This window comes from Bubalus kerabau, chromosome 7 (assembly GCF_029407905.1).
Source record: "Bubalus kerabau isolate K-KA32 ecotype Philippines breed swamp buffalo chromosome 7, PCC_UOA_SB_1v2, whole genome shotgun sequence".
Taxonomy (NCBI): Eukaryota; Metazoa; Chordata; class Mammalia; order Artiodactyla; family Bovidae; genus Bubalus; species Bubalus kerabau.
Genome location: NC_073630.1, coordinates 64,148,993 through 64,173,157, shown reverse-complemented (window position 1 = coordinate 64,173,157; position 24,165 = coordinate 64,148,993). Strand labels below are relative to the sequence as shown.

Sequence of the window (24,165 nt, the reverse complement as noted above, 5' to 3'; positions counted from 1 at the left end):
TAAGGGGGGAAAAAGGGGGCACAGTTACCACTCAGCTATTCAGGAACAAGGGCCAGTGTTGCCTGATCTTCCAGTGATCTTCTCATATTTTGAGAGAAGATGTACATTTGGATTTTTATGTGACTCCTTGCACTTTTCAGATGTCAACAGTACACTTAAAATAATTCGAACATTGTCCTCTTGGATTTTCCCCTGTGATGATCTTTGTCAGCAAGTGTTAGGATTGCTTCCTGTAGGGTAGGTGATGGGGGGGGCCTGAGAAGCTTGTGGCGTGGCTCTTGCCTTCTCAGAGCACACAGTTTAGATGGGCCAGTGTGATGTGCATGGTTGTTACAAGTGTGAAGACCACAGGAACCCTGAGGAGGTAGAAACCAACATGAGCCATAGCATCCTGGGGAGAAGTCCTAGAGGAGCTGGGACCTGCAGTGAACCTGAGGGGGCAGCAAGGGCCTGAGGCCCAGGGCACTGCAGGGGGCCAGGGAGGGCGATGGAGGGCAGAGGCAGGTTGACAGAGAGGTTTGAGGCCTTGAGACGGGGCTGAGCACGCGAGGAGACGGTGGAGGGCCTTGGAGCAGGTCTGTGCCCCAAAGGGGATGCACTGTGAGCAGGTGACGCTGTGATGGGGCAGCATCCTGAGCTCCAGTCCCTGCTGCCACTTGAAGGATGATGGGAGAGGCGGGACCTAAGCATGGGAGAACGAATCCTGACTTTCACAGCCACCAAGGGGTAAGGAGCAGGGTCTCGGCTGGGGCTTTGTTCCTTTCAGTGAAGTTGACTGTTATTCTCAGGAAGAAATGGAGACACTTTTCCAAGGTCCAGCCAGTCCGGTCAGAAACCTTATTGACTCAGCCATCAGAGCATAGCCACATTGCTACCTTGACCTGAGCCGCCGTTCTGTTTTGCCTGAGTTATTCCAGGGGCCTCCTCACCTCTTCCCTTGATTTTGTCCTAGCTTCTGTCTCTCTCTGTTCTCGGTAGAGTGATCCTGTTCAGACTCACATCACTCTAGGGCACCCCTCTGCTCAGAACTTGAAATGATTTCTTTGTCCTCACAGTAAAAGATACAAGTCCTTCCAGTCACCTGACCGACTCTATAACAAGCCCCCTCCTTCCCTCTTGGACCTCATCACCTCCTGTTCTCCCCTGGGCTAAGTCCACTCCAGCCACACTGGCCTTTCAACACACTGAGCACATGTCTGCCTCAGGGCTTTCATGTTTGCTGTTTCTTCTTCCTGTATCCTTTTCCCCCAGGCACCCACATGGTGAACTTTCTGTCTTATGTAAACCTTTGCTCAGATGTTACTGTCCAGTGAAACCTACGTGCCTACCCTGATGGTATTGAATATTGCAAACTTTCCTGCCCCTCCTCCCCAAATCCCTCTTATCCTTCTTAATTTTTTTCCTGTAGAGCTTATTCTTTTATAACACATTGGCTACTTACATTTTAAATGATTATCTTTCTACCTCACTCTAACATAAATTTGTATGGTAGGAATTTGTTTAAATATAAATTGCAGAAGACAGGGATTTGAGGGTTTGTATTCACTTATATATCCCCATCATCTAGAATAGTTGCTTGGGGGGGAGTGGGTGCTTGATAATCACTTGTTGCATGGATGAATAAGTGCCTTTCAAGAGGCACACAACGTCTACTGGCCTCTTATGTTTGTCACTGAGAATTAAAAAAAATAAGAAGCCCTGCCCTCAGAGCACATGGTCTAGTGTGGAGATGGCCAGGAATACAAAATATTGAGTTAACACAGTGTGTCCAAAGTTCTGTGCAAACACAAGTAACAGTGCAGATAAAAGGGGAGCAGATCACTTGTCCTGCTTTACAGGTTTCATCTTCTAGAGAGGATGTGATGTACGTTGAGAAGAAGAATGACCAGGATTGTGGTGATGGAATGGAGAGGTTAGAAGTGACTGGGGAGGGATCCCAGCGGTGGGAATAACAGGATTTGGTGAATGACGAGGAGCACAGGGCTGATGGCCAGGGCTTGTAGGTGGTAATATTGTCTGTATTAAGAAAGGCTGGAAGTGGCCCCTGGAGACCCCAGGAGGGATGTGATGGAGAATGAGAAATACAAGATAGCTCCAAGGTTTTGTATTTGGGAAGTTAGGAGGCTGCAGATACCCATGTCCTAATCAGGGAAGTTGGGAAGGAAAATGTGTTTGCAGAACAGTAGGGGAAGTGATGTGTGTATCTTATCAGACTCAGTTCCACGAGGGCGGGGATCTGATTTAGTGACCTATCTCTAGCACCTCGAATGGTGCCTGCTAAATAGTCCAGTCTCAGTAAATGTTTATGGAATTGATAAATAACATAGTTAAATTTGGAGGACGTAAACAGTTATAAGGTCAGAAATTGTTGAGGCTTAAATTGATATTAAACACCTTTAAATGATACTGGTTTTGGTATTTTTTTTAAAAAGAGCTTTGGTAATCATTTTGTGGTTTACCAAATTTGGTGGACAGGCTCTTCTGTCCATGGGATTTTCCAGGCAAGAAGACTGGAGTGGGTTGCCATTCATTTCCTTCTCCAGGGGATCTTTCCCACCCAGGGACCAAACCTGGGTCTCCTGCATTGCAGGTGGATTCTTTACCAAGTGAGCTGGTAGCTGGTAGCTCAGTTGGTAATCAGTTAGATACAGGATTTTTAAATGTTACATTTCACTGATGATATTCCTGGCCATACACCTCATTTGAATAGAAGTCTTGATTTCAGTATGTGTCTGTGCATGTGTGTTTTATTGAAGTATACGTTGTCTTACAATATTGAATTAGCTTTAGGTATACAACACTTAGTGTTATTTTTTTAAGCCCATTTGATATCCAGAGTTGGCAGCACAGATGAACACAGCAGTAAGTAATCCTTCATGCAAAGACATGAATGTCTGCATGAAAAGGTATACATGAAATAAGTGAGAATGTATTTTTTCACACTTGCCTTCCATTATGATAAATGTCAACTGAGTGTCCTGATGTTTTCTTGTGGTGATCTTTGTTGCAGTGCAAATTGCTTTAAAGAAAAAAAGAAAAATAAAGCAGCTGAGGCTTAGTGTGCCCCATTGCCAATGACTTTTCTTTATGATTGTATTTGGTATGTGACAAAGTATTTTATAAAGGCAGTGAAAAATTATATACTATAAAGAAAGTTAGTTAATTTTCAGAATAGCGAGAATTGAGTTATCAGTTTATTGTCAAGCCTCTGGCACTGGTCAGAATGAATGGAAGCAGAGCCCTGCCATAGCAGTGGTTCCAGCAGGGCAAGGGCTGACTTGTGTCCCCCGCGAGATTCCTATGTCGAAGGCCTAGCCCTCAGTACTTTGGAATGTGATTGTATGTTTGGAGATAGGGTCTTTGGAGAAGCAGTTAAGTTAAAATGAGGTCATGGAGGTAGACTTTAATTTGTTATGACTGGTGTTCTTACAAGACAAGGAAATCTGGACACAGACATGTGTAGTGAGAAGCCCAGGGCAGAAAACAGCAGGAAGGCAGCATCTAAGCCGAGGAGAGCGGCCTTAGAACAGAGCAGCTTTGTCAACACCTGGATAGTGACACCTTGATCTTGGACTTGGAGATCTCAGTCGTGTAAGCTGTGGTGGCTAGTTAGGGCAGCCCTAGCCTGGAGAATCCCAGGGACAGAGGAGCCTAGCGGGCTGCTGTCTATGGGGTCGCACAGAGTTGGACACGACTGAAGCGACTTAGCAGCAGCAGCAGACTAATACAGGCAGCAGCCAGGCTTGTTCAGGGAAGTGTCCTCACCATCACTTCATCCATCACCTGGTTTCAGCCTCACAGTCTGGATGTCTGGAAGAGGGTGATTCCCTGGGGCCCTGGTTATTCCCCAACAGAATGTGTCGACCTAAATGCCCATGGGATTTGCCAGGCAGCTACAGTGATGATTCCTTGGTGTATTTATTCACTTCTGATTATTTTTGCTGAAAGCTGCCTGCCTCATCTGCATTGCCATTTCCCTCAGAAACTCAATGAAGAGTGTGAGATGAGGCCGAGGCACTTATCTTACAACTTTCCGTGATTTGATGTCTCAACTTCGTTGATGTGTGTATTCCAAGCTTTGCAGAATGGAGGAGAGGTCTGGGAAGATGGGGAGGCTTTGTGGACGGCCGTCTTTGCTGTGAATTGGACCCTGTGTGTGAGACACTGGGGTTTCAAGCCAAGTCCGCTTTCTCAGGAGACCGTCTCTGGCATCTTGAAATTCAAGCGAAGCTTAATTTAATCCGTGGTTTTCACAGTCAGTCTGTAGGCTGTGTTGCTTACAGTAGGAGTTGGAAAACCATTGGCTTCCTTTGGCCTGATTGTTTGAATTTGATTTACTGGGAAATTTGAGAAGCAGAGCACCAGAGGCATTGCAGAAAACTGAAAAAAATTTCACTTCACATTCCAGTAGATCTGCTTGCACAATGAATGAGTAGGGCAAGTGGAGTATGTGATCAATTAAGTTAAAATAAATTTGAGTTTTGTTCCATGTCTCCTGTGCTCAAAGAACACAGGGGGTGGGGACTTTCCTCTTGAATTCTTTCTTGATTGGGTCGAGAGCATCCGAAGGGCTACTGTGAAGCGTTCCCATCCTCTACAGGGTGTCCATGGTCCAGTAGGCATGTCTGATGTTAATCCACCTCTTCCCTGTGTTGGCCAGCATTTCTGAAAGATACCATGAAGATTGCTTCTTCAAATTCCTCATTTTCATATATTTCTATTATGTAAGAGAGATGAGGCTATCATTATAAATGAGAGGAATTGAAAATCTTCTGCTTTAATTATGAAATAACATGTTTTGGCTGTGTTACTGCCAGCCTGGCATTTTTTTCAGTAAATTTTTATGGCTCATGGGGACAGGTGACCCTGAGTGCTAGTAACACGTGCAGTCTAAATAGTTCTCATTCCAGGGCCCACACAACAGAGGGTGTTTGAGAGTACTTGGAAGCCAAGTTTGAGCAACACATTGTACACTTACTCAGGAAACATTGTACTGGAACCCACCTTGCCTCAACTCCTTGGGAAGCCACTCTCCCCTCTGTCCTAGATTTTGTTACAGTTCCCCTCTCTGTAAAGGAAGAAAGAGCAGATTGAAATTTCTTAAACAGGCTGAAAAATGAAAATACTTAGATAAGGGAAAAGATGGTGACAGAGCTAGCATTTGAAGATGACCAAAGTCTGTGTAGAAGGACAGCCCCGAAAGGATGCATTAGTAATGTTTATTCACCTAAATAAACTGCTTCTCCAGCTTATTACTCTTTAACAAAAGCAGTTATTCCATGCTTAATTAATTGTAGACTATATATCCAAGAGATTCATGGGGCAGAATGTATTTCATTTGTAGAAAAAAACAAAACAGAAACCACCCTTAGAAAGGATGTAAATTGGAAAACTTATAGCGCAGAGGTCAAATCTTGGTCCACAGCCTGTTTTTATATGGTTCACAACTCTAGAATGGTTTTCACATTTTTAAGTGTTTGAAAAAAATTAAAAGAATAATAATATCTTGTGACATGTGAAAGTTATACATAGTTCAGTGTTTATCAATAAAGTTTTATTGGCACATAGCTGTGCTTATTCACTGATGTATTGTTTCTGGCTCTTAACATCCTGCAGCAGCAGAGTTGAATAATTGTGACTGAGGTTCTGTGGCTTGCAGACTGAAAGTTGCTTATTCTGGTGCTTTACATAAAACCTTTGCCACTCAGGTTTAAACAGGTTTATTCATTTTTAAAAAATTATTATTATTTACTGTGTACTCTGCTGGCTTGATGTGCAGTGTAGAAAATCCTCATGTAGACTCACCTTTTAATTTACAGAATTCCTTCCATAGCATCTCTAAAGATGGCCATTGAAAATCTTGGTCACTGGAAATTTAGTTGCAGTTATTAGGAAAGCAGACCAGCAGTTCTTTTTATTTTTCCCTAACCAAATAATTTATTCAACAAAAATTTAGTGAGTGCAGACTGTGCACTACCCATTTTTCAAACGATAGGCATAAAGTGAATTTGCTCATTTGTGTCCGACTCTTTGCGACCCCATGGACTGTAGCCCACCAGGCTCCTCCATCCATGAGAATCTCCAGGCAAGAATACTGGAGTAGGTTGCCATTTACTTCTCCAGGGGATTTTCCTGACACAGGGATCGAACCTGCATGGGACCATGCATTCTCATGGGAGGAGATGGCCATAAACAGATAAATATATAGTGTATCAGGATAATAAGCACGGTGTAGGAAAGTTAAGGGAAAGGAGAGAGCTAGAGGCAGGAGAAGGCTGCATAAGAGGTATTGTTTTTGTTTTTGTTCAGTTGCTCAGTCATGTCCGACTTTTTGTGACCCCATGGACTGCAGCACAACAAACTTACCTGTCCTTCACCATCTCCCAGAGCTTGCTCAAACTCATGTCCATTGATGCTATCAACTATCTCGTCCTCTGTTGTCCCCTTCTCTTCCTGCCTGCAGTCTTTCCCAGCATCAGGATCTTTTCCAATGAGTCAGTTCTTTGCATCAGATGGCCAAAATATTGGAGTTTCAGCTTCAGCATCAGTCCTTCCAATGAATACTCAGGACTGATTTCCTTTAGGATGGACTGGTTGGATCTCCTTGCTGTCCAAGGGACTCTGAAGAGTGTTCTCCAACACCACAGTTCAGAAGTATCAATTTTTCAGCGCTCAGCTTTCTTTATGGTCCAACTCTCACATCTATACATGCCTATTGGAAAAACCATCATTGTGACCATACGGACCTTAGTTGGCAAAGTAATGTCTCTGCTTTTTAATACATTGTCTAGGTTTGTCGTAGCTTTTCTTTCAAGGAGCAAACATCTTTTAATTTCATGGCTGCAGTCACCATCCACAGTGATTTTGCAGCCCCCCAAAATAAAGTCTCTCACTGTTTCCATTGTTTCCCAATCTATTTGCCATGAAGTGATGGGACTGGATGCTATGATCTTCATTTTTTGAATGTTGAGTTTTAAGCCATCTTTTTCATGCTCCTCTTTCACCTTCATCAAGAGGCTCTTTAGTTCTTCACTTTCTGCCATAAGGGTGGTGTCATCTGCATATCTGAGGTTATTGATATTTCTCCCAGTAATCTTGATTCCAGCATGTGCTTCATCCATCCTGGCATTTCACATGATGTACTCTGCATATAAGTTAAATAAGCAGAGTGACAACATACAGGCTTGAAATTCTCCTTTCCCAATTTTGAACTAGAAGTGGTGAAGGTCTAAGGCCAACTGATACATGAAAATGTGATCACCATCACTAATGATCAGAGGGATACAAACCAAAATCACAGTGAGATAATCACCTCACATCTGTAAGAACAGCTGTTATCAAAAAGACAAGCACCAGCAGGTGCAGATGAGGATGTGGGGAAAAGGAAACCCCGAGTACTGTTGGTTGGCATGTAAATTGGTGCAGCCACTGTATAAAACGGTATGACATTTCCTCAAAAAATTAAAACTAGAACTACCATATGATCCAGCAATCCCACTTCTAGGTATATATCCCAAGGAAACTGAAACAGGGCCTTGAAGAGATATCTACATTCCCATGTTCATTGCAGTATTATTCACAATAGCCAAGATATGGAATAACCTAAATGTATGTCAACAGATGAACAGCTAAAGATGAGAAGATATTTTACATGGATTACACATATATACACATATACATGCATACATGCATATACACATACACACATATACATACACACTGTGGAGGAGTATTCAGCCTTGAGTAAGAAGGAAATCCTACCATTTGTGACAATGTGGATGGACCTTGAGGGTATTATGCTAAGTAAAATAAGTCAGACAAAGAAAGACAAATACTCTATGGTATCACATAAATGTGGAATCAAAGAGAGAAAATTAGATTCAGAGAGTAGAACAGGGGCTGCAGGGGTGAGGTTTATTTCTGGGCTCACTATTCTGTTTCGTTTATCCTGGTGTCTGTTTTTATGCCACTACTTTGCCGTTCTGATTACTGTAGCTTTGTAATATAGTCTAAAGTCTGGGAGGATTATGCTTTCAGCTTTGTTCTTTTTCCTCAGTATTGCTTTGAGGAAGCATGTTGTCAGCCTCCTGGAGCAAAGAACAGAGTGGAAAAGTGGAGGGGCAAGTCGAATTTTAGATCTTAGGAGACACCTATGACACTTTTTAAGAGTGCCACCTTTGTTGCTTGCCTTCCTCTACTCTAACCCCACCCACAGATATGTTGTGGCTCAGTGCTTGGTGTACACACACACACAGCTCCCTTAGTTCCCTCTGGTATTCCCTGTCACTTTTCTCATGAATGCAGAAGAGCAAGCCTTTGATATATGCCATTGGACACACAAGAAAGGGTTTGGAGAGACTCACAATCCTATCTTTCATTTCTGAACAATTCAAAGCATATTATTATTGATGGTAAGATTGAACATTTTATTAGTTTTTTTAAAAGTCTCTTGTATAGTTGGACACAGAAGGAAAATTACAGTGAGACAGAAATTTAATACTTTGGTGAACTATATTCAGTTTTGGTTATTCTGGTTAAAAACAAACAAAGGAAGCATTGATTTTTTTTTTTTTTTTTAGCCTCTTTGATCCAAATGGTTTTAGTTTTCCACTGTTAGACATATTAAAACTTTGAAGACACAGAAGTACTATTCAGTAAACCGCTTCTTTCAGCAACTTCTGTGATGTCCTGGGGCACTGGAAGCCTTTGGTTTCCTTTCAAGGCAGGAACAGTTAACTCTGATCAGTCCCTCTCTGTGCAAAGTCAGAACCTTTATATTATGTACCCGGGGAGCAGAGAAGAATCTTTTTTAATGATATGATATTTTAAAAATATTTGGCTTTTCATTCAACGTAGAGGAGCCAAGGTTCTAATAACAGAATGGTCAATTTGGCCAACAAAGCTATAGAAAGAAGAATGCGCACAAGCCCATTTTAGGTGTTATTTTGTAGAGGGTGGTTCCTGGAGGAGGAACTCAAACGATATTGCTGGTAAAACTCATTTTCCTCTGCTCTTTTTCTGGAATCTGGATGGAAACCAAGACCTGTGGCACATTCCCTGAATGTTCATAGCCCCCAGTTGGAGGCCTAGCTGAGGACTCATGGGGAAAACAACACCCTCGCTTTTCTATTTATGGTTATCAGCCATGTTGTAAAACTTAATTTATTTTACTTTAAGGTCAATGAAAAATAGTTGTCTTGAACTTTTAGTTTTCAAGCACCAGAACAGGGTATGTTTTTGTTCCATGGCTTTTGCAGCTTTGCAACTCAGGATCATTTATGTGGTCACGGGCCACTGGGCCTAGGGAGCACCCAGGGTGGGAGGCATTGTGTCAACACAGGGCAGGTGATGGGTGAGTGAGGCAGGGCCCTAGTCCTGAGTCAGTTTATGTAATTCTCCTCAGGAGATTGGATGCATGAACAGACGTGGCCTGCACAGAAAGAGCGCCTCCAGAGATGAGGCCAGCACTGTGGACAAGTTCAGCGAGGGGCCCTGGCTCTTTGACTGGAGAGAGCAGTAGTACAGTTGGCTTTGAACCAGGCCATGGAGAATCCCTAGTGGAACAAAGTCACGCAGTGGTATCCTTGAATGAATTCTCACTTCAACTGTAAGCCTCAATTTTCCTCATTTATAAAATGGTGCCACTTTTTTTGACTGCATCATGTGGTGTATCGGATCTTAGTTCCTTGACCAGGGATGGAACCTGCGCCCCCTGCAGTGGAAGACGGAGTCTTAACCAGCCAGGGAAGTCCCTGGTGATGGTATCTTTACCACCCATATTGAGTGCAGCACTTTCATAGCATCATCTTTTAGGATTTGAAATAGTTCAACAGGAATTCCATCACCTCCACTGGCTTTGTTCATACTGATGCTTCCTAAGGCCCACTTGACTTCGCATTCTAGGAAGTCTGGCTCTAGGTGAGGGATCACACCATCCTGATGATCTGGGTCGTGAAGCTCTTTTTTGTATAGTTTTTCTGTGTATTCTTGCCACCTCTTCTTAATATCTTCTGCTTCTGTTAGGTCCATACCATTTCTGTCCTTTTTTGTGCCCATCTTTGCATGGAATATTCCCTTGGTATCTCTAATTTTCTTGAAGAGATCTCTAGTCTTTCCCATTCTATTGTTTTCCTCTATATGTTTGCATTGATCGCTGAGGGGGGCTTTCTTATCTCTCCTTGCTATTCCTTGGGAATCTGTATTCAAATGGATATATCTTTCCTTTTCTCCTTTGCCTTTCCCTTCTCTTCTTTTCACAGCTATCTGTAAGGCCTCCTCAGACAACCGTTTTGCCTTTTTGCACTTCTTTTTCTTGGGGATGGTGTTGATCACTTCCTCCTGTACAGTGTCACGAACCTCCATCCATAGTTCTCAGGCACTCTGTCTATCAGATCTAACCCCTTGAATCTATTTGTCACTTCTACTGTATTATTGTAAGAGATTTGATTTAGGTCATATCTGAATGGTCTAGTGGTTTTCCCTACTGTCTTCAATTGAAGTCTACATTTGGCAATAAGGAGTTCGTGATGTGAGCCACAGTCAGCTCCCAGTCTTGTTTTTGCTGACTGAATAGAGCTTCTCATCTTTTGCTGCAAAGAATATAATCAATCTGATTTCGGTATTGACCATCTGGTGATGTCCATGTGTAGAGTCTTCTCTTGTGTTGTTGGAAGAGGGTGTTTGCTATGACCAGTCTGTTCTCTTGGCAAAACTCTATTAGCCTTTGTCCTGCTTCATTCTGTACTCCAAAGCCAAGTTTGCCTGTTACTCCAGGTGTTTCTTGACTTCCTACTTTTGCATTCCAGTCCCCTATAATTAAAAGGGCATCTTTTTTGGGTGTGTATTCTAGAAGGTCTCGTAGATCTTCATAGAAACATTCAATTTCAGCTTCTTCAGCATTACTGGTCAGGGCATAGACTTGGATTACTGTGATATTGAATGGTTTGCCCTGGAAATGAACAGAGATCATTCTGTCGTTTTTGAGATTGCATCCAAGTACTGCATTTTGGACTCTTTTGTTGACTATGATGGCTACTCCATTTCTTCTAAGGGATTCTTGCCCACAGTAGTAGATATAATGGTCATCTGAGTTAAATTCACCCATTCCAGTCTATTTAGTTTGCTGATTGCTAAAATGTTGATGTTCACAACTTCACCCCATCACATAGGGCAGATGTTTCTGAATAATAGTGGCTTTTCAATGATTATTGGTTGAGTGAATAAATAAATAATATGCTCTACCTGCCCTTAAGTTGTTATTAGGGAAGGATCAGGCCACCGTGCTGATGACATGCACACGAATGCTTAAGAGTTTGAATGCAGATGGGCTGTGTTTGAATGAAGCCTGGCACTGCTGCTTACTAAGTCACCCAGCCTCTCATACCTCTCTTCTCACCTGTGGAAAGAGGATAATGACAATTCCTACCTTGGTGGGGTAGGAAAGAAACAAAGAGAGGAAAGAATGCACGTGAGGACATGTAACCACAGCCTCACGTGTGGGAAGCACTCAGTAAAGGTCAGAGTCAGTGTTTGTCTTGCAGGATAGAATGTGATAAGTGTGATGAGAGGTACAAAGTGTCATAGGCAGTCAGAAAAGGGGAGACGCATCAAGTTGAGCAGAGGTTAGGAAGAGGAGGTAGCATTTGAGATTGACCTGAAAGGATAAATTAGCCTTCCCCAGAGGCAAAGTGACTAGAGGGAGAAAGTTGAGAGTGTGCAAAGTTACAGAGGTGGAAGATGTGAGAGAGGCCTTCTGGAGAAAAGACTGTGGTCTAATACGGTAAGACAGGGTAGATAAAACTATTAGGGCCATATGATTTTTTGATATGAATTTAAACTTTTACTTCTAAAAATCTTCAACAAGAAGAACAGTGTAAAGAATACTGCAATGAACACCCATTGAACCCCTATCTAATTTCAGTGATTATTAACATTTTTCCTATTTACTTCATGTGTATAAATTTACATATATTATTTTTTGCTGAACCACTTAAAAATAAATTTTAGAATTCATGGGATTTTACCCCTAAATACTTTAGCATGCATTTCCAAAAAATACAAAAGCTACCTTACATAAAGGCAGTACTATTATGATGACCAGCAAAATAAATAATAATCCCCAAATATCATTTATTATCAATCCATAGTCAAACTTCCCAAAGACTTAGTCTTCTAAGTCTTTAGCATTAAAAATGTTTTTAAAAACCAGAATAGAAGCTAAAGACCACATATTGCATTTTATTTGTCATGCTTCCTAAGTCTCTTTAAATCTAAAATTCCAACTAAGATATTAGGACTTGTAGGCTTTGGATCACTAAGAAGATTATGGTGCTTTCTCCCTTGCCATCTACAATTCCTGTAATTCAAAATAAAACAATTTGAATTTCAATAAAAGAAGCGTAAGGAAGTCCAAGTAGATTTCAGATTTTTATCCTCCCATCAAGATGATGACTTTGACATTACTTTTGAAATCTCAAATGATCACATTTTTAGAAACCTCAGCATATGTTTATTTGCCTTGAGTGGTCCAGCTCTAGACTCACAGGATTCAGCAAAGAAACAGCGACTCACTGTTTCCAGTTGAGCTGAATGTCCAGCATGTCTAAACTTTACAGATACAAAACCACTTTCTTAATAGACACACAGAAGTGGTTTTTAGTCCTAGTGTATATATAAGCCTTCCAGGCACTAAGTTCTTGTCCTTTCAGGTAATTTCACAATATTTCACAATATTTCTTTACGGAAAAAGGTCTTTTAGAACTGTGGGTTGGAAAACAGAGAATGCAGAACCTTGTCCATCGTGCTTTAACCAGGAACACTCTGGTTCCAGAGGAGCGGTAATTAGACGCCTCCTTTGTTTCTGTCACTTCACAGACACCTATGGCCTGGGCAAGTGTCTGGAATAGCTGCAGGTACGGAGTGGTTATGAGGGGCTTGCCTGCCAGGGCTGCGACTTCTAAAGCTGATAGACTAAACCTGGCATCCTTTGGAACTCCATGGAAGAGAAGGAGTCAGGTATTTGGGGAGTGCTTTCCTGCAAAGATGCAGCCTCTAATTGCCTTTTCCTAATGATCTCCCCTTGTTACACTTTGGAAGGGAGCTCCTCTGAGGACCATTTCTTTCCACCTCACTTGCAGGTGCCTGGAGAGTGCCGCTCTAATTTATTCCACTTAGCCTTGTCGGGGAACCCAGCCCACCCTGCTTCTGCTGGGAGAATGCGTTTCCACCTTCATTTCAACTTCACGAGGCTCTATTGACCCACTTGGACGAGGTTCAGTGTGGCGCCTGCTTGGTTTTTCTCCTGTCCTTAATTTGGTTTGCCTTTTATTGTCTTCTACCTGAATGAATTCTTTCTCTTTCTTTTAAGGGAAAGGAACCTGAGAAAAACAATGCTTGTGGTGGTGACTGCTTGTTAAGGGTAATTACTATTTTATGTTAATCTACATGTTAAAATGAGCAGACAGAGAATTGCTAAATTCACCATCTTGTTATTTCCCAAGTCTGGTCCTTTTAAGTATATTTGTTGCTTAAACAAAGATGTAGTCGAGCAGAGTAGAAGTGTCCAAATGGAGAGAGTTTTTTATGCGTGTATATATATAGAATTTAAAATTTTTATTTCCATCAGCAAGAGTCATTATAGAATACTTGGAAATTATAGAAAAGTGGAAAGAAGAAACCCAGAGATAACTAGCAATAACACTGTGAATTCATGTCTGGTCATTTAGCCTACATGCTATTTCTCTTTTAAGAGAAATGGGAACAGCTTCACTATTACAGTCTAGGACTTTTGTTCCTCAAAAGTGTGGTCCATAGATCAGCAGCACAGACATCTCTTGGGAGCTTGTTAGAAATACAGAATCTTGGTTAGCCTCTTGTTTGCATCCTTTATCCCCCCCACCCCCAAAAAAGAAATACAGAATTTCAGACTGTACTACAGCATGCTGTGTGCATGCTAAGTCGCTTCAGATCAGATCAGATCAGTCGCTCAGTCATGTCCAACTCTTTGCGACCCCATGAATCGCAGCATGCCAGGCCTCCCTGTCCATCACCAACTCCTGGAATTCACTCAGACTCACGTCCATCGAGTCAGTGATGCCATCCAGCCATCTCATCCTCTGTCATCCCCGTCTCCTCTTGCCCCCAATCCCTCCCAGCATCAGAGTCTTTTCCACTGAGTCAACTCTTTGCATGAGGTGGCCAAAGTAGTCGTGACCAACTCTGTGTTGGTCTACACGGACTGAAGCCCACCAGGCTCCTCTGTCCATGGGATTCCTCAGGCAATAATACAGGAGTGGGCTGCTGTGCCCTCCTCCTGGGGATCTTCCCAACCTAGGGATCAAACCTCCATCTCTTATGTCTCCTGCAGTGGCAGGCAGGTTCTTTACCACTAGTGCCACCTGGGAAGCCCTATGATATACTGAATTGTAATTTGTATTGAGTGATATTTTATATATCTTAAAATTCAGAAGCACTTCTCCAGAACACAGTGTACCCGGGACAGCAGATGAAGTGAGTAGGACCCGAAGACCAAGACTGTTTATCTCTATTTTCCCACTGTCACTCTCTCTTAAAATAATTTCCTCAGTATGTGATAATGATAAAAGTGGAGATCAATTTTCTAGCGAGACATAGCAGCCTTGATAAGGAACCCAGCTGTCTCATGCATAAACATTTCATTTGGTGAACATTCATTAAGTGCCTACTGTGTTTCGGGGCACAAACACTGCAGTTAGGGCGTGCCTATACTGCAGTAGAAGCGTTCGGAGGGCAAGGAGGAGGGGCACAAGAGGAGGTTGGAAGTCAGAAAGAAAAATGGTTTCTGAGCTGAGTCTTGAAATATAATTCCATGAACATGAGTTATGAGTGTTGCTAGACTCTGGAGAGAATGCAGAGCCAGATAAAATGATCCCTTTCTTGAAGGAGTCTGTGCTTGATTTAAGGACAGGGGACAGTGTTTAAAATGATAAATAAAATCTGAAGCACCTTGGTATTAGGGTAGATCAACTTTGTGACCTCATACAAGTTATTTCACCTGACTATCCATTCTGTAAATAGCAAAATAATAAAGTACTTCACAGAATTACAGTGTTTTTTTTTTTTTTAATGAGGTGACATAATAAAGCTCTTACCTACAGTGAGTGCAGAATCGGTTCTGTGTGGCAAAAATATTGTAAAAGTGCCAAGTAAGTGCCATAGATAAAAATACTGAGGAGAGAGAGGGAAAAGAGAAGCTGTTTCTGCCTGGACCGCGAGAGGCCTTGTGGCTAATATGGCCCTGAGTATGTGAACAAGGAAGACAGGGCAGGTGGGAACTGAAGTAAAAGATGAAACTGCGCTTTTGAGACTGGATGGACCAAAAAGTGGAGAAGCAGTATTCTGGCCTGGAAAATCCCATGGACAGAGGAGCCTGGTAGGCTACAGCCCTTGGGGTCGCAAAGAGTGGGACACGACTTAGTGACTGAACAAAAACAGACTAAGAAGAAAGGTGATGAAAACACAGGGTCGGGTTTGGTGGCAGAGAACTCTGTTTCCAACACATTCAGTTTGAGGAGGTGCTGCAAGTGGCAAGCCTGGGATGCTAGTTTGCTCAGACGGATGGTTATTCAGATGCATGCCCCTCTGTTCTAGGCTTGGCCAGGGCTGATCGTGACATGAAATGCTCAGCTTCCCTGGTTCTGGTGTTTAGTTAGTTTCCATCTTGCAGTGGGACTCTTTCTCACTCATTGGAAAGGTTTACATCTACCCAGGGTCATCAGGATGGAAAACAAGGCATAATTTTTTAAACCTTGGAACTTAACCTCTTCTTCAAAAGAAGAGGTGTGGAAAAGAACTGAACTGTGCCTAATTTTTATCCGTTGTCATCCTCTTCCTTAGGTTTCTTTTCTTTCTAAATCTTCTTCCTTCCACGTAATGACTATTAACTGCTACAGAAGAAAACTGAATTGGAGAAAGTTTGTGTTTTTTTGGTATAGACTAAATGCTGTAATTTTTGTGTTACAAAAATTAATCTTTTTGTGTCAGTTTCAACCATAAGCTCCTATATTATCTCTCTTTATATGGAGTAGACCTAACCTATAAGTAACCATCAGATCAGATCAGATCAGATCAGTCGCTCAGTCATATCCGACTCTTTGCGACCCCATGAATCACAGCACGCCAGGCCTCCCTGTCCATCACCAACTCCCGGAGTTCACTCAGACTCACGTCCATCGAGTCAGTGATGCCATCCAGCCATCTCATCTCTGTCGTCCCCTTTTCCTCTTGCCCCCAATCCCTCCCAGCATCAGAGTCTTTTCCACTGAGTCAACTCTTCGCATGAGGTGGCCAAAGTACTGGAGTTTCAGCTTTAGCATCATTCCTTCCAAAGAAATCCCAGGGCTGATCTCCTTTAGAATGGACTGGTTGGATCTCCTGCAGTCCAAGGGACTCTCAAGAGTCTTCTCCAACACCACAGTTCAAAAGCATCAATTCTTCGGCTCTTATTGGCTTTTATAGGTTATAGCCTGCCATATAAATGCTTACATTTTGTCAAATTTTCTCTCTCTTTCTGTCTCTGAATACATATACTTTAAAAATACATTTGCTGAACTATTTAATTAATTATAGAGGTTATGCATGACCCTTTACCTAAATTTCACGTGTTATTTCACAAGCACAAGAGTGTTTTCCCACACAGCCCATAATACAGATTCAGATTTCCCCAGTTATTCCAGTAATGTCTTTTATAACCCTTCTCCTCATCCAATGTTCACCAACAATCATTCATTGCATTTTGTCTCTTTTCCTTTCATCCAGAACAGTCACCCTGTTTTCATTTATTTTTGTCATTTGTGGCACTGATATCTTGGAAAATTCCAAGATAATTTTCTTATAGAAAGTACCACAATGATAAGATACAGATTAAGCATTTTGACAGACACATCACATAGTGGAGACATGTGGCGTCCAGTTACCCTCTGATTGATTATACCAGCCATTGCTTGGGTAAGGTGGTCTGCCAGAGCTCTCCATTATAAGGATACCTTTTCCCCTAGGTAAGTGATAAGTAATCCGAAGGGTGATACTCTGAGACTGTGTGAGTATCCTGTTCCACAGCAACCCTTCCCCTAATGGTCTTCGTTGTCTATTAATGAGCCTCGACTGAATCAATCATTGCGTCGGTGGTTGCAAAGTGGGATTTTCTGTTTGTCCTGTTCCTTTGGTGTTTGTTAGCTGGCTGTCTTTGTAAAGAGCATTCCAGTATCCCCCTTTGCATGAAGATCTGTGGATTTATGGTTCCTTTTTTTAAGTTGAATGTGTTACAGTTTTTTCATATCATTCTTTTCCTTGTTCAGACTGTACCACATGTGCCTAGTGGGAGCCCCTTCCAGGCAGCTCCTTTGTCCTGTGTCATGTCTGCATTAATATTTGAGTACTTCTTGCTTTCTGGCATAGTGAGAGGTTCTAGGTTTATATTGTACTTTTCTTACCCTCCAGACCTGGATTCAACTATTTCTCCAGTGAGTTACAGTGTTGAGAAAGGCAGGATCTGGGTATTCAAGCTTTTCTCTAAAAATGCATATAATCCAGAGAAAGTTAAAATTCATGAATCATTTGTTTAAACTCCCTCAATGCCCAGCTTTGCCGAAATATTCACATGGAGTCATCAGGAGTCTAGAAGTTGGAAGGGAAGAACCAGTGAAAGGAAGAGGCCATGGAAATTGAAGGTCACTGGGCTTTGGACCAGAGGTGGCTCAGTGATGCAAAAGGGGGAGTGAGATGGTGCCAAGACCAATTTAGATTATGTTGGAATTCTGCCCAGGGAGTGACTAGAGAGCCTGAGAAAATAATTTCTGCTTATTTTCCAGGTAGACTCTGAAAATTGGTTGCCCTTTTTTTTATATCCAGTAATGCTGAGAGAGTGTATCCCCCTGAGCTACACATATGCTAATTCTTAGAGCAGTTTAAGAAATATGGTTTCCATACTGAGAATCCCTTAGTGTGAGGTGTGTATAGGTAAATGCATATTTCAGCATGTCTTCTTGTAAAAATTAAAACTCACAGTTTTTATTTTCAACACTCCTAATTGAAAACAATATTTGAATTTGCTTGTTGATTATAATATTTGGTTGCAAATTATTAAAGGCACATATGTGCAGCATTTTAGGCAGCAACTTATAAAACCTAGAAGCCAAGAAGAAAATTTCTAAGTTATTTTCTAAAGTAATCAATATGCATTTAATAAAATGAAGCCTTTGATCTTGAATTTGAACCGACTGATTTTTCTGGAACTCAGTATCACCTCTGTGATCTCTCTTTGTAGATAGCGTAATTAAAATGTTCAATTTGCCTTTTTTATGAAACAAAACAAAACATGAAGCCAGGAGTTAATTGTTTCCATATGATGGGGAACTTTCGAAAATGCTTAAAAATACAAAAGCAAATTTGAAACAGAAGGGTTTTGTTTTTGTTTGTTTTTCATTGAAGTCAACATTTTTGGAAGTTAAAAAAAAGAACAGACTAGTACATCTATGTACAATAGGACTATGGTTATTATTCAGATGTATACATTACATGTTACAGATGCTTTGTAATTTTGTGAAACAGCACCCCTCCCGCCCCTGATTTTTAACCCTCAGTGCATTCTTGAGAATGGAGAATGGTACTAAAGCAATTACTCTACACCAAATAGTTACTTGGTATTTGATAAGCTAGTAAGGTTACACTGAAAATGAAAAGGGGCACATCGTTTAAATGTGCTGCCGGCCAGCATAAGTAGGTGAACTCAAGTGTGTGGTGGCCAAATTGCCCCACGTTAGCCCTTGACTCCTGAGTACTTTCTCCATTCAGGTCTTGTGGGATTTCAGTGCACGGGATTAAACTAAGCAGACTGAGCACTAAGGAATCACCGTTTTTGGCAAATAAGTTATTTTCAAAGCCCAGTTTTATGGTTATCGGGAAAATTGTAATATAGCTAACTTCTTTCGGAGGTCATAAAGATCCAGCTCTCTTTTCTTACTTTCTGTTGAAAACTCCCCTTAGTGAGGCATTCATCCCCATAACCAAAGCCATTGCTTCTTGTATTTCTTTAATCTTGATCTTGTTTGAAAGGAGTTATATCCAGGGCACAGTTTCTTCATCCATAACTAAATTTCTTTTGGACATTAAGACAGCTTGTATGTAATTATATAATTAAAAATCTTTCTTAATCTGGATTTTACTAAATCCATAACTGTTTTAGCCAGTAAAAGCAAATTATATTTTGGCTTTTATAACTGATCTATATACTTTGAACATCTCTTTTGGGACTGTATTTGCCTTTGAATTATGAGATAGAAATTACTTTCTGTGACTGTTAACGCTTGTGGAAGTAGCATCTGGTGTCCTTGTTCTTGGGCTGATGTTCATTTTACTGGCTGGATTCACATTTGAAATTAAAGTGGGATAAAAAGAGTTTTTTCCCACCAGATGCCTTCCTCCTATTTTTATATAGCATATTGTTATTTCTAACTGTAAAAGTAGACATGATTATTGTGGAAAATTTGGATACCACAGAAAAATGCAAAGAAAGTAAAAATTATTCTACTCTATTTTTGTTATCTTTACTTAGCAACTATTCAAATATTGACTTGTTTTCAGTCTTTTTTTCTAGATATAGATACTTTTAAAAAATTGGGATCACATTGAACGTATCATCCATCCTATAGCCAGCACTCCCCAGTGAACACTGCTTAGAAACATTTTCTCATTTTGTTAAGTATCTTACATATTTAAAAAAACTGTTTATCCGTTGCCAAACATATGTTTTAAAATTGCTTAATATGTTATTGTAATGGAAAACTTTTTGTACATATCTTTATGTACATCTTGGACTTTTTTAAAGGATAAATTCAATCTTTTGAAGATTTATTCGTTTCAAGGAATGACAAGTAATTCAGTTTGTCCTCTCTTGAAAATCCAGATAAGTCCTCCTCTGCAAGAATCTGTCTTTATAACACCATCATGTTGGTCTCTCCAGAATGGTACAGTAACGCCTTATTTATTAACAAGACCATCAGGGAACTTCTAATAAATAAATTTTTCATGTAACTGAAACACCCTTAAAAGTGTTCATACTAGGTTACTGTAAAACCTAAAATGTGAGTGAGAGTCTTTCTAAAATTGTATGACATATATTTGGAGAAGGAAATGGCAACCCACTCCAGTAGTCTTGCCTGGAGAATCCCATGGACAAAGGAGCCTGGTGGGCTACAGTCCATGGGGTTGCAAAGAGTCAGACACGACTGAGCAACTAACATACACACATGACATATATTGCTATTGTCTTTAACATAAGGAAAACATATGAAAATCATAATTTAACTCCTCTGATTTAAATCACAAGCATCCTTATAAACAGCGGTTATTATACAGTCAGTTCTGCTAAAGTGCAATACATGTGTTTCTAAAAACTGCCATGCTATGCAGAATCATAACACGCTGCCTCGCCACCCTTCCCCCGCCCGCAACCAGTGCTTAAGGGATAGTGGGATTAGGGACATAACACTCAAAAACCTTTCTCGGTGACATGTTTAAAAAAAAAAAATAGAATGGGAACTGGATAAAAATTGGAGCACAATTTTACACATATGTGTTGGGTTAAGAAATAAATAGATAAAAAGTGCAATACAGTACTTTACCTTGAGAAAACCCTGATGCTTCCTGTGGACTGAGGCCCTGGAAGGGTTATAGCTTGTGAGCCATTGTGAGGTGATGGCAGGGGGCGTAACCTGAAATCAGAAGCAAAGTTGGGACACCCGGTGTGGAGGACCGTGGCTTGGCACCCTTGTGGGGAGCTGAGATCGCTGGCTGGTATTCGAGGTGTGGCTTTGTGCATTCTGTGTAACCTTAGGCAGCGGGGTTCCTCCCCGTGCAGTCTTCTGCTGTTACCCTGTGTTTCTTGCAGTGTGAAATCGTGCCTAAACACATGTGAAATCAGAATTATGCTCAAGTTGTTCCCTGTGATATCAAACACGAGAGTTAGAGGAGAACAGAGTGTACCATGTGGTACTGCACTGATGTCTCAGGGATATTCGTGTAAAAACAGAAAAGCCTGGCTTAAGAGTCCACACTGTAACGTGACAAGAACCGCACAACAGTAACAGCGCTCTAAAGCGTGACAGTGACAGGAATAATAAATGATGCCTATTGATGTTTGTGGGCTTCTGACTGCCTGCGGTGACGGTACTTCCTGCCTCCTCCTAATGGACCTATTTCTCAATCTCTTACGGCTTTTAAACGAGTTTATCACACTTCTTAGAATAAAGTCTTGTGTGCAGCCCGGTCACTGTGGGAGAGCCTGACAGGTTTAGACCTCAAATTATGATTTACCTGTGGCGTCTACCTACTGAAACTCGTTTATCTTATGAATGAGTTACTACCTGTGTATTCATTTGCAAGATGTGAGAGGAAGTAACTGATGTTTTAAGTGAGACCTTCATCACACAGAATTTTCAGATTTTCTGTTTCATTAGAAAAAAGTTAACAAGAATCTTCTCATTCCCACCTGCAAAAGTGAAGTGTGCTTAAGTGGGTACACCTGACGGGCATTTATAAGTTGCTGATGAATTTCTTAAGTTGTTGCTGTTCATGTCTATTTACAACCCGCTTCTGTGTTTGTGAGATGAGCTCATCTTTGGAAGGTGGGGCAGGCAAGTATGATTTCAGAAGACCTTCCCTCCCAAGTCACAGTATAATTAGAAGTCTAGATCCTCCCTCAGTTGCTTTTTATGACTCCCTGAGAAAGACATTTTTACCGTGAATGGTTGCCAAGATGCCTTGCTGGTTCCTGCTTCAGTAACTTTAATAAGGTGACAAGTCAAAACACCATCTAGATTTAGCAAGTCTCGTTAGTATTGTTCTGAAAGAAAAGTAGATAACACAGTTCATCATTTAGATATTCCAGTGAAATCTGTATTTTAATTATGCATAGAGACTCTGAATAGCAGTGTGGTATTTTGATTTTTAATTTCTAATCTGACTTTGTTAACTTTTTGTCTCTACACAATTTGTAGATATATTTGGGCTGCCTGACCTCACTGAGTCATTGCTAGTAATTAACAGGACTTTGTGGGAAAAGGGAACTTGCCTTCTGAGCTTCGTACCAAAGACCTGGGAAAAGTAAGTGTTTTTCTAACTTGCTTTAAAAAAAGATTCTGTTTAATTTGTCTCAGAAAGTTAATAATGTGTCTGTCACTTTTCTACTTCCTTTCTTTCCTGGCTTTATAAGTTTTATATGTGCTTATGGGCTTGAAACATGGAAAGGGACTCAGGAACCTTAAAAAAAAAAAAAAGAAAACCTTCCAAGATATTAGGATGACTTTCTGCATTGTGCCATTTCTTTGGGATTTCATAAGCTGAGTCCTCAAGGTTGTGATAAAATCTTTTACCAGGTGCTCAGAAGATAAATTCTAAAGGTAAGAGTGTAATATGGTGTGATAGAAAACTGAGTCCAGTTTTCTGAGCTTCAGGAATTTTAGACTTTTAAATAAGCTCTTTGGTTCTGAATTCTTTAGGATAAGAATGAAATCCATTTGGTTCTTTTCTTGTCTGGAAAGGAGAATAAAATTGAAAATCATGTGTTCAATAAATCCCTCATGTAGCTTGGCCTTAGAAGAATTGATGCACCTGTCAGTTCTATTATTTTACAACTTTAGAGAAACTTGAAGATAGTTTGAGACACCTGTAGGAAGGCCTTGACAGAAAAACTTATTTGGTGCCATAAAGTTCAGTCTTATTCCCTGATCTTTTTGAAAAGAAAGGTAAAACGGGCCCTAAAAATAATAAAATCAGTCTGCTTTCTTGTTGATATTACTTGGAAATATGAGTGGCCCCTAAGAATGTAAACGAAATAGTACACACACACTCATGCACGCTCACACGTGCTCACCCACACCTCCTTTCTGGTGTGTTCCAAAAGCAATATCGTTGGCAATAGGAGCTGTTTGCTCATTAAATCACTACATAGTTTCCTAAACTTTGTATTTCTTGTGTATTCTAACTCCTCTACGTTTCTGATAGTACAAATGAGATAGTTGAAACATTCATTCCTAAAACAAAACAAGATAAAAGAACCTTACTCTAGAAGGTTCACAGAAGCATTAAACAGTAAGATCAGATTTTATCGTTATGTTGTTTGTATGTAAATTTATTTATAACTAAATTGTTTGTTATATGGAAATAATTATAGTAAGGTAAGTTATGACTCTTTTGAAGTTAAGTAAGATAGTCATGCTGAAAAAATGTTATACACACCACAGAATATACACACACACCGCGAAAACACTTTCTGAGAGCTATGAAGTCTCTGCTAAAATATAAATCCACTGAAAGCAAGGACTTTGAAAATTTTCTCCAACAACACTCTTCTGTTTATAGTGAAATATTGGCAGTAGTGATATACTGTGGTATTTAAAAAAAAAAAAGTCAGTGGAATTTTTAAAAAATAATAGCAATATGTTTATTAATAGCTGAGTTTTTTAGTTTGTATTCACATATTGACCTTAAAATAATGGAAATCCTATGTGGTCTAGTTGTTATTCCATCCTGGAAGGATATTTGAAAGAGGATTATGTTGAAAGTCAGCAATCTGTTCACAGAAGTGGAACGAAAAGAGCAGAAGATTAATTCTCTGGGCTTTAGGATCTCAATATTTGCAGTGGTGTTTGGATTGGAAATATAACAGTACCAGAAAGTGAGCTACTTGGACTGCCTTTCAAATGATTTAGCCTTTCTTTAAAATTTTATATAGTCCCTGGTGGAATATTTTCCTTCTGTTACACCAAAATATTCCCTTTGTGACATTGCTGCAAAAGTTACTTTTCCATTTTGTAGAAGTGAGGCCTTGGTAAGACCTTTGATCACCATAATAAACTAAAAACAGTCCCTGTGGTACCGGAGGGACCACGGCGGAAGAAGCTTACTAAAGCTGAGGTCATAGGTGAAAATTTGTATGCACGAAGGATGTTCACAGGTGACTCTAAGTTTAAAAAAAAGGTGATTATAATGTGGATGCTACACATAAATCTAGTCGTGAAGAACTAGTTATATGGAAGTAAACAAGGGAGAGGGCAGGGCAGGGGGAGATAGAGGCAAGTCCCTTCTGAAATTTACAGAAGCCACAGGTGAATGTTCCTAATAGCACTTGGA

The 24,165-nt window shown here is 40.6% G+C and overlaps 1 protein-coding gene across 28 annotated transcripts in view; it reads left to right on the top strand.

Annotated features, from left to right (window-relative positions):
* Positions 1–24,165, top strand: part of APBB2 (amyloid beta precursor protein binding family B member 2) — a 377,507-nt gene that overhangs the window by 87,569 nt on the left and 265,773 nt on the right. For 22 of the 28 annotated variants that reach the window (XM_055588388.1, XM_055588387.1, XM_055588384.1 and 19 more), the window contains one exon: positions 22,032–22,137. The exons of 2 other annotated variants lie outside the window; for them this stretch is intronic. The gene's annotated coding sequence lies outside the window, so the exon portion shown is untranslated. Of the gene's footprint in view, positions 1–12,996; positions 13,015–13,366; positions 13,418–22,031; positions 22,138–24,165 lie in introns of those variants that run through there. 4 more of the 28 variants (XM_055588378.1, XM_055588369.1, XM_055588370.1 and 1 more) reach the window with 2 other exon arrangements.